This window comes from Vidua macroura, chromosome 5, assembly GCF_024509145.1.
Source record: "Vidua macroura isolate BioBank_ID:100142 chromosome 5, ASM2450914v1, whole genome shotgun sequence".
In the NCBI taxonomy this organism is placed as follows: Eukaryota; Metazoa; Chordata; class Aves; order Passeriformes; family Viduidae; genus Vidua; species Vidua macroura.
The window spans coordinates 52,923,505-52,933,281 of record NC_071575.1 but is presented as its reverse complement, the minus strand read 5'-3'; the positions used below and the strand labels follow the sequence as shown (position 1 = coordinate 52,933,281).

Sequence of the window (9,777 nt, the reverse complement as noted above, 5' to 3'; positions counted from 1 at the left end):
CGTCAAATAGACATGGAATATGGTCCTTTGCTGCTTGCTGTCTCCCAGGACCCCATCTGCAGAGCTGCTTTGGCACATGCCTGGCTTGGAGAGTGAAGGAGCTGGGCTGTTTCTGGACCAGCCAAAACCACAGAGACAGTTTGTTTCAGACTTGGTCACTGGGGTTGGCCAGGTTAGCATCAGTGCTGAGCAACTGTCCATGTCTTGGGAAGTCTTGTAGGCGCAAACCAAGAAGGATTGTGCATTGTGTCTTCTTGTGGTTTAAAATTTAGTTTCTGTGTCAGTGCTGGCATGTTTCCATCCCTTGAAAATGGCTCATAGATAAAAAATTAAGTTTGGATAGTTTGTGGATCGATCCTTTCTTAAACCTTGTTGTTCAGGGCACTCCTTGTATTTGTGTGACCTTCCATGGTGGAGAAAGTAGCCAAAGCTATTTCATGTAGATTTACCCCTGAGTTCTTGCTGGAAATAGGCCATCCAGGTTTCCCTTCAATACAGACTGTTTAATACCGCTTCCCAACTCCCATTCCCAGAGAGCATTCAGCCAAAAGAACATAACAAGCCCCCTCCTGCCTGCCAGCAACAGCAATGGGGACTTGGGTGGGAGGAGTTTCAGCCACTGTTGTCAAAGATGGACTGAGAGTAGGGCCTAAAGAATGGCCAGGAACATTTGGATACAGAAGCACCAGCAGGAGCAGCTGCTGGGAAAAGAATTTGGACACCCCTGCCCTGGTGCTTGGAAGTGGGAAGCAGGGAAAGCAGGAGAGAAACATCTTCTGTTGCAGCAGTTCAAAAAGATTGAAATCATGATCCACATCCCAAAATTGAAAGCATCTGGCTGTTTATTGCAAGTGAAAGAGGTCAGACTGTTGTAGGAGCAGCAGCAGGGCTGCTGCAGCTGGGATATATGTAGCAGCAGGGCTGGCCAGGTGCTCCCTTGTGCTCAGTGATGTTCTGTCATGAAAGTGCTGGCTGCAGCAGCCTGCTGAGAAGTGGCATTGGAAGGCCCCACAGCTGCTGGATCCCTCTGCACTCAGTGTGTCCCCACAGTCTCCCTTTTTCCCGTGGAGGGCTGGGTGTCAGCACAGCGACTCAGGTTGTAGCGCCACCGTGGGGATCTGCTCTGGGTCCTGGCTGCCTTCTTTGGCGGCGGGCAGACCAGCCAGACACATGTTCCTCATGGTTGTTGTCCACTGTCACAGCACACAGCAGTCGCTTGAAGGGCTGCTTGCACAATGGGCAGGTCTCTGTCAGTTTGGCCCATTCCCAGATACAGACAAAGCAAAAGTGATGCCGACAGACCTCCACATAGGTGGCATTTTCAAGGTCACCCAGGCAGATGGGGCACAGGCCATCTGCTGCTGCCATTTCCGATGGCCCTGCTGGTGGCAGCTGGCTCATGCTGCCCCTTGTAGCAAAGTCTCTCCTCTAGGGCTTCCTCAGCGCCCTGCACCTGGTCCTGGATAGGGAGACATGCAAAGTTCCTGGGTGCCTGGCTTTGTCTGGTGCTCAGAGGGGAAAGACAAGGAAAGCCCAAGCAAGGTGTGGGATAGGGAAGGTAAGGGTATCCTAAAGGGGTCACTTTCTGGGTTTCAAAGCAGCAGCAGTAGCAACAGCAGCACGTGCCCTGTGCGCGAGCTGGCCCAAGGACAGCCCCACAGCCTTCTGCCCTTACTGCCCATAGGCAAGCAGCCGCCACTGAATGTTGAGGTGCTGGGGAAACCTCCTGTCTGTGCATCAGGGAAAGGCAGGCGTGAAGAGCCCATGTGGCCCTAGGTTGGAAAGGCTCCCACTGGGACCTTGGGAAGGAGGTTGGACCTTTGGAGGTCTGCTCCTTGGCAGGAGGTAGAGAGGGAGTGAGAGCAGGAAGGGAAGGCCTGGTCTCCACATCTCCCCAGAGCTCAAGCTAAATGGCTGAGAACCTTGGGGCAGGCTCTGGCGAACTGTCAGGAGGCCCTGAGGAAAGACCTGCTGTGTCCAACCCCCTGAAGACTTCATAAAGTCTCCCAGACATTACTGTGTTTAGCACAGGGTACCTGAAGGACTCAGCAGGGAAAGGCAGAGAGCCTTCAGTGCTGAAAAGCCCAGCACCCTCCTGGCACTCACAGCTCCAGGACAGCTCCTTGCGGAACCCATAGGCCCTCACAACTGGGCAAACAGGAGAGGAGATTGGAAGAGGCTGCCTTTGCTCCAGTTCCTGCAGCTGCTGCTCTCTAACAAGCCAAATCTTAAAGAGTAAAACCCTGATCCCTCTGGAGCCTGCTCACCTTGCGTGTGTGCCTGCAGGAGTCCTAGACAGAGTGCCAGGGGACAGAGCCTGTGGCTTCTGAAAAGCAGCAAGGTTGGGGTGATGTCACAGTGACACTTGTGTTCCAAGAACCTGTTTACTGTTTGCCACCCAGCCAGGAAAGTAGATGCCCTGAAGAGGGAAAGCAGGCTGTGCAAGAGGTTTTGGTATCTTCCCGTGGCCTTGTAGGTGAGTTTTCACCTCTGCCTTATCACTGAAGCCAAGGCAACGTATCTTCTGCCCTATTCAGCAGTGGGCTCATCTTTTCCCTCGTCTTTGCCACTTAGACATTTACAGAAGACCTTGTTGGCATCCCTCAGCAGATTCAGCTCCAAGCAATCTTTCAAGCCTTACTGCCAAGACCCTTCCTTATGCAGCCCGGCATACCCTTGGACTGTTTTGCTAAAGGGTGGCTTGTACTGGCTTGTGTTCAGCTCACTGTCCACCCTTCCTCCACCTTTGCTAGACTGGACAGAACCAGACAAGGGCTGCTCCAGACAACCCCAGTGCAGCATCCATAGGTTCTTGCAACTGGACAGGTGGGAGCAAGCTGTGGAAGAGAGGAGGTAAAAGTTTTCTGAAAGAAAACCTTCTGGGCTGCTACCCACTGTTCACCCAGTACAGATACATTTGGTCTTGAAGCCTTGAAGGTGGGTTTTCACCCCTAATTTATCACTTCATGTGATGAAAAGCAGTGCCCTGTGCACAAGGGCCTGGCTATGAGCAGCCCAACAATGAGGATCTGGGAGTGGGTAATGGTTCATGTATAGTTGTCAAGTGAGGTAGAAAAAGAAAGGAAAATGAAGAAGGCAGATGCACTACTGAATACCCTGATCTTTGATTAAGTGTTCATTCATGGAAGAATGGTTAGGGTTAGAAGATTCATATGAAGATGGCCCTTTGCCTCAAACAGGGTCACCTTGAGACTGCTGCCGTATCCCTTTCAACAATAACCTCCAGCTCATGTATTGCTGTCAGGAAACATCAGCATTAGATTTCTCATCTTCCAGAAGTGAATGTTAATGCGCAAATGTCATGGTTTGACATGGAAGTGAATTTTTTTTCCAGGAAGTTGGGTCAAACCAATCAGTGGTCAGGTTTGGATACTGGCACCTGGAGTGACCACTGAAAGTATGGACACACCTCTGAGAACACAGGGGGTTAAAAGCAAGAACTCCCAGGGGAACTGTCTCTTTGGTTCTGGTTGTCAGAGAGTGCAGACTCTCCCCTGCCCAGCCTCAGGCTGGGTGGGGGAGGGGAAGCCACGCGGCCTTGTCCAGGTAGGCCGAGGGGCTGAAGGTCTGAAACCGAGCCAGCTCCTGTGGACGGAAGGGTGGAGAGAAGCGGAGATGCCTTTGTTCCCCGCCCCCCACAGAGGGAAAGCGACAGAGAGCCTGGCGGCACCTGGAAATTTGCCGGCAGAGGAGAAGGAGAAGGGGGGGGGGGGATGGTGCCCAGCGTGGGAGACAGAACCCTGGACCGAGATATCAGCCATCCAGGGAGTCTGAACTTTTAACCCTTTCCAGGAAATGAGGGCTTTGTAAAATATTACTCCTCCTTGATTTGTAGTGGAAGAGAGACAGTCCGGGACCTGACATGTTAGAAGAAATATTTAGGTGGGAGGAGATGATGAAGTAGCTTTTGGCTGGACTTTTCTTGTTAGCCATGGACTGAACCAAAATCTCCTGCAACAGAGACTGCATTTTAGGGGGATGCAGTGGTGACCCAAGGAGACCTGCTTCAGCTTCTAACAGCACAGGAATGGCAAGAACAGAAGAAAGCTGAGGAGGGAATGGTGATGCCCTCTGTCTTCGGGAAAGAAGATGATCTCTGTTCTTGGACCCTTGGCCCCAGGGGAAAATGGGGGGACGGTAGTCCCAAGATGAGAAGCTGAACTGTTGTATCTTTGGGTCCGTGGCAAAGCATCCTTAAAGGAGCCCTATGAGCAGTCTGTCCATGCACGGTGGTGAGAGCACTGTGACATGGAAAGGAGAGTGTCACACTGGCAGATTTTCTCCGGGCGGTTGCCATGTGTGACAGGGAAACACAGGAACACAGGAGGTGGCAACTGTGTATCCTGGGGGGTCTGTGGTGCAAGAGAGACTCCTCTCTCCCTTGATAGCTTGAGTATTGATTATCTGAAGGGTGGTAATTTGATCAGGAATCCCGGGTGATGTTTCATGCTGGGTGTTTTAGGAATTGGGAGGAGGAGGGGTGTTTTAAAAGATCTTCATCCTGGATTTAGTTTATGTGTTTTCTGTAGTAGTAGTAGTTTAATAAAGTTTGTTTTTTTTTCCCTTTGTTATTAAGCTTGGGCCTGCTCTGCTCTGTTCCTGATAACATCTCACAGCATTTATTTGGGGAAGGTGCATTTTCATGGGGGCGCTGGCATTGCGCCAGTGTCAAACCATGACAGCAAAGCATTCTATAGATTTTAGTGACTATAGAGTTGTTTTATAAGGAGTAACAGCTAACACCTTAGAGATCACACTGTCAAATTTCAAGAATTACCCATTGGTTTATTCTATTTAGATACAGTGAACTGTCTTTATATTTTTTTTTTTTCACTTTTATAATGAGATGGCGTTATAAAATGAGATGGCATCATTGGTTTGAATTTCTCCCTTATTCTTCCAGAGAAAAACCCCCTAAACACCCGACACATTTGTTGTCTTACTGTGCATACATGAAAACAAAGTAGAGAGCAGAGTAACTTCTGTGTTACTGAGTTTAAAGTGTGATCAGGAAATAACATGATAGGACTTATTTGAATAATAAAACTTCTTGGTGAGAGAAAATCTCTTCCAATGAGCATTCTACCTTAACTTCCCGTAGAAAATTTTGTTGTAAGAATCACTCTGAATAATAACAAAAAAGCTGCAGACAGAGACATAGTAAGATTTTACCATACATCTGTTTTACTGATTTAGTGATTAGTTGCATATTTGACAAATATGCAACCAAGTATATGACATTTTAAATGATTCATTGATGAGATATTTTTAATTTCTGCATTTTAAATTGTCAGTTGTCAATTGTCAAAGCCCTTGGTGCAAGTCAGCATTCATGAGAGTATTGAAAGTGGTGTCTACATTTCCACCCAAATAATACCATCCTTTTCAATTATTAATCAATATTTCAATTTCTTGGTGTAACCGATACACACTTTGCCCATCAAGACACTGTTTAAATTGTTTTGGTAGAAATTAAATCAACTGGCTGTCCCTGAGTGTTAAAAGAGGCACTTTTTTTGTCTTTTATTTCTTTTCTTCTCTAAGTGTATAATACACTATCATGCCATGCGCATTCTGTGATTTTCTTGTAAAGAAGTTTTAAATGGTAATGCTCTCTAAAAGCCATTAAGAGGCCTTTTTTTACTATCAAGAAATATTTGAATAATAGACTATTTTTTATTTTGAGTAGGTTTCAAGGGAAAATTTGGTCTCAAATTCCTGCCACCTCTCTGACATATAGAATATTACAATTTGCAACAAACACTCAATTTCTAGACTTCGGACACAGCACAGTACTGTGGGTGAATGAATCAGAACTCAAAGTCAAATTTATAAATTAAAAAATAGTCTTAACTTTTGTAACAAATGTATAAAACTGTTGCATCCCAGGTTCTGTTCAGATTAGGGGTTTTATAATGTTAAGTTAGCTGGTTCTGTGTACCCCTTTGTACACCCCTGTTCCCCCTGCGATGGTTTGCTCCAGGCTGCCTGCCTTTGGAGCTTCCCCATGTCACTCCAGTAACCACTCTCTGTTCTTCCCTGAAACTTCCTTATCAGTTACCACATCCCTGCATCCCTGTTCATCCCAGAGCCCTGTGTCCTCCCCTGCTGCGTCCCCGTTGGTCGTCATGGTCCACGTCACCACCATGGTGCCTGTCCCCTTTGGGCGGGAGGGCTTCTGCCCTCCTCAGCCTGCCCCCTATAAAATCCTGCACGCCCCCAGTCCCAGCGCCATTTTGTTCACACAGTGCTAGGGAGCGAGCCGCGGTTCTCCATCGCGGCTCCCCGCGACACATAAAGCCTTCCAGCTAACCGGGTGGACAGACTGGACATTCCTTCCCTCTTTGTCTCGCCCCTGGTGCCGGCAGCAGAACACAGCCAGCCCCACCCCGGTGCATGGAATGCATCAGTGCCCGGGACAAGTGGCGCCCCAGTCCCGTGGAGAAGCAGCGCCTTTGCCAGGCTCTCCAGAGCTGCCGGGGACTGGGGAAAACAATGCAAAGCCGCAAGTGGCGCCTAATGTGGGGCCACAGCCAGCGCAGAGTCACTGGCACAGGTGGAGATTCACCGGAGGCACCCCGAAGACGCGTGGAGAGCCGCAGCTGCTACCCAGCCAAGCGAGCTGCAGTCCGCACTGGAACAGTGCATCGCGTCGGACGGAAAACGGGAGTGCAGACACCCCGAATTATGTCAGTGAAGACTCCACCACCCCCGAGGAAAGCACGCGGTGCTTTCCCTGCACGGGAAAGGAAGCGTAACTTTTCACAGCAGTGAAAGCTGGAGAGAAGCTCTTTCCCAGGAACCGAGAACCCTGATGCAGTTTTTGTTTGCGGAGACTCCAGTTTGATGAGTATAGAAGCGGTGGGGGAACCCGGCTAATACTCCCCTTCACTAGGGTGGGCTTTACCGCATTCCCGGGGCCAGGGGATGCCTCATGTGCAGCGCGAGCGGTAGCCACCAGGGTCTTTCACCTTTTTTGGTTTTGTTCCGCTTTTCCTGCACTCAGAGGTGAGGTTGGGTGGGTGGAAATAGCATGGGGACCGTGCTAACCATCCAACAGAAGGAATTCTATTCCCAAGTTAAAGAAATTCTATCGGTGAAGGGCCCCTTCCCCAATAGTTCTGTTAAAAATTTTGTTCGATGGCTGTGCTTTTCCTTCCCCTGCGTTTCCATGGAGGATGCCCGCAGAAAACAGTTTTGGGAATGGGTAGGAGCAAAATTAGTGGAGGGAATTGAGCGCAGGGATCCCTCCGTTAAGGGCTGCTTTACCACGCTCCGTTAATTTTGGAGATTGTAAAAGTGAAATCCGCGCAGGACGCAAGCTGGGAGGGGGAGAAGCCATCAGGACCTGGTTTGTGAAATCGAGCAGTCGCTCCACACTCCAGGCTCCTACACCAGGGGAGGGGAGAACCCTACATGGGAACCCCTTCCCTATGGATCAATAAAAGAGGTCTGCAAGACCTTACGTGATTTTGGCCAAAAAAGCCCCTTCTTTAGGGGCATTTTAAAGGCAACTTTAACATCTAAAACCATGGTGCTGGCAGACCTTAAACATCTGTATAGCTGCTTGCTTCTCCCATCAGAATACAATCTGTGGGAGAGGAAGTGGAAGAAATTGGCAGAAGACCTGCTTCCCGAAATCCAAGAGGGGCTGTACAGCCTTGATGTAGCGGAAGAACCAATCACCTTAAACCATCTTGTGGGTGAAGGGGAATGGAGTAAGGGGCAATTTCAGGCTCGGGGGATTCCAACGGCTGTGCTGGACATGTCTAGGAGTGCAGCAGAGCGTACGTTCCTGGGCATGCCCACCAAGGACCGGATGGTGCCCTACACAGCAGTTAAACAATCTGCTGCTGAGCCTTTTGTAGACTTAGTAGACCGGGTCTGGGCGGCAGTCGAGAGGTGTGTGGAGAGACCTGAACTCCAGGATGGACTGGTCCTAGAAGTGGCATGCATGAACGCCAATGACATGTGCAAAAGAATCATCTTAACACTGCCAGTCTCACCACCTCCGACCCTCTATCAGATCATCGAGGAGTGCACCCTGAAGCCACACCTGATGATGGAGGAGGCCCCGAAGAAGCATAAGGACAAGCTGGTCGCCTCGGCTGCTGCTCCTCCAAGGGACTCAGCACCGAAGCAGTTTCCATCTAAACCCTGGTGCTTCCACTGTCATCAGGAGGGACATCTTCTGGCTCACTTTCCATTTCTAGGGACTACACCGCCCGGGGCTGCAGGAGGATGGAGCAGGGACGGGAGCCCCACAACTTCAAAAAACTAAGGGAAGAGCATGCACTTGCCTCACATGCTGATAAAAATGAGGCAAGTCACGGTGCTGCAAGAGGAGCTGCAATGCACCACCTAGTTCCATCTGTAAGCGTCTGCCTCTCAACTACTGACAACAGGGAGCCTTATTGGCTCCAACTCACTAATTCTGTCCATTTTCGTTCCCAGGACTGGCAGTTCTTCATAGCAGATGCAGAGCTTCTGTCACACAGCTGCCACTGTGAAACCAGGAGGAAGGAAGACCTTTTGAACTGCAGGTACCTCGTTGTTGGAGACACAAAGCACACACCACTAGAGATAGACGTTCCTCCGGTAATTTCCACCCTTAATCCAAGGCTCTTCTGTCTCGCAGCATGCTGTGTCCACCCCCACCCCCCCGCTTCCTACCTAAGGGCCAAGTTATTGCACAGGCAATTCCTATTCCTTGTTCTCTGTGTAATGACCTGGAACTCAGTCTTTTATGCTGGGAAGCTGGGAGAGGAAAAAACCCTCGTATGGTGTAAACTCAAGTGCAAGGGGCGTTCCATACACCTTCAGGGGATGATGGACACAGGAGCAAACATGACGGTCATCCCACCACATAAGTGGCCGTCACACTGGGAGCTACAAAGCTTGGCCACACCAGTCTTAGGACTAGGCAGGCCCCAGCCAGTGAGACAATCCAAAACCATCATCCAAATTAAGGGTCCAAACGGGCTGCTGGCCTCAGTACATCCATTCGTGATCAACTGCAAATTTACTTTATGGGGGAGAGACGCCATGTCACAGTGGGGAGCCAAATTAGAATTTCTTGCCCCTCGGCATTTTTAGGTGCAGCCACTGAGGAGCGCCCCACACAGAAATTGATATGGCTTACAGATAAGCCCATCTGGGTGGAGCAGTGGCTGCTGAGCAAGCAGAAACTGCAGGCACTCACAAAACTAGTAGAGGAGGAATTGGAAAAAGACCACATTGTAGAAACTAACAGCCCCTGGAACTCTCCGGTGTTTGTAATTAAAAAAACAGGGAAGGACAGGTGGTGATTCCTCCACGATTTAAGAAAGATGAATGAGGCTGTGGAAGACATGGGCTCTCTCCAACTGGGTATGCCATCTCCATCTATGCTACCCCAAAATTACAATTTGGCTGTGGTTGATATAAAGGATTGTTTCTTTCAAATCCCTCTCCATCCTGACGATGCTCCTTGCTTTGCCTTCTCTGTACCCTCCATCAACAGAGAAGCCCTAATGAACCGCTACCACTAGACAGTACTACCCCAGGGTCTCAAGTGTTCCCGTACTATATGCCAGTGGTATGTCGCTGGTGTCCTGTTCCCAATGCGTGCCAAGTGGACACCCTGTATTTTCTATCATTACATGGATAACGTGCTGATTTGTGCCCCTGACAGCAAAGTCCTACAAGTAGCTCTGGAGGACTCTATTAAGGCCTTGTCGGTGGCAGGATTTGAGTTGCAGAAGGAAAAGGTACAGT

The 9,777-nt window shown here is 49.5% G+C and overlaps 1 long non-coding RNA gene across 1 annotated transcript; it reads right to left on the bottom strand.

The window, feature by feature from the left end:
• Window positions 1-824: 824 nt before the first annotated feature.
• LOC128807682 (uncharacterized) lies at window positions 825-2,354 on the bottom strand. The gene is made up of 2 exons (XR_008437243.1): window positions 2,268-2,354; window positions 825-1,459 (listed from the first exon to the last, which is right to left on the bottom strand). It is a non-coding gene; the product is annotated as an uncharacterized LOC128807682 (long non-coding RNA).
• Window positions 2,355-9,777: the final 7,423 nt, after the last annotated feature.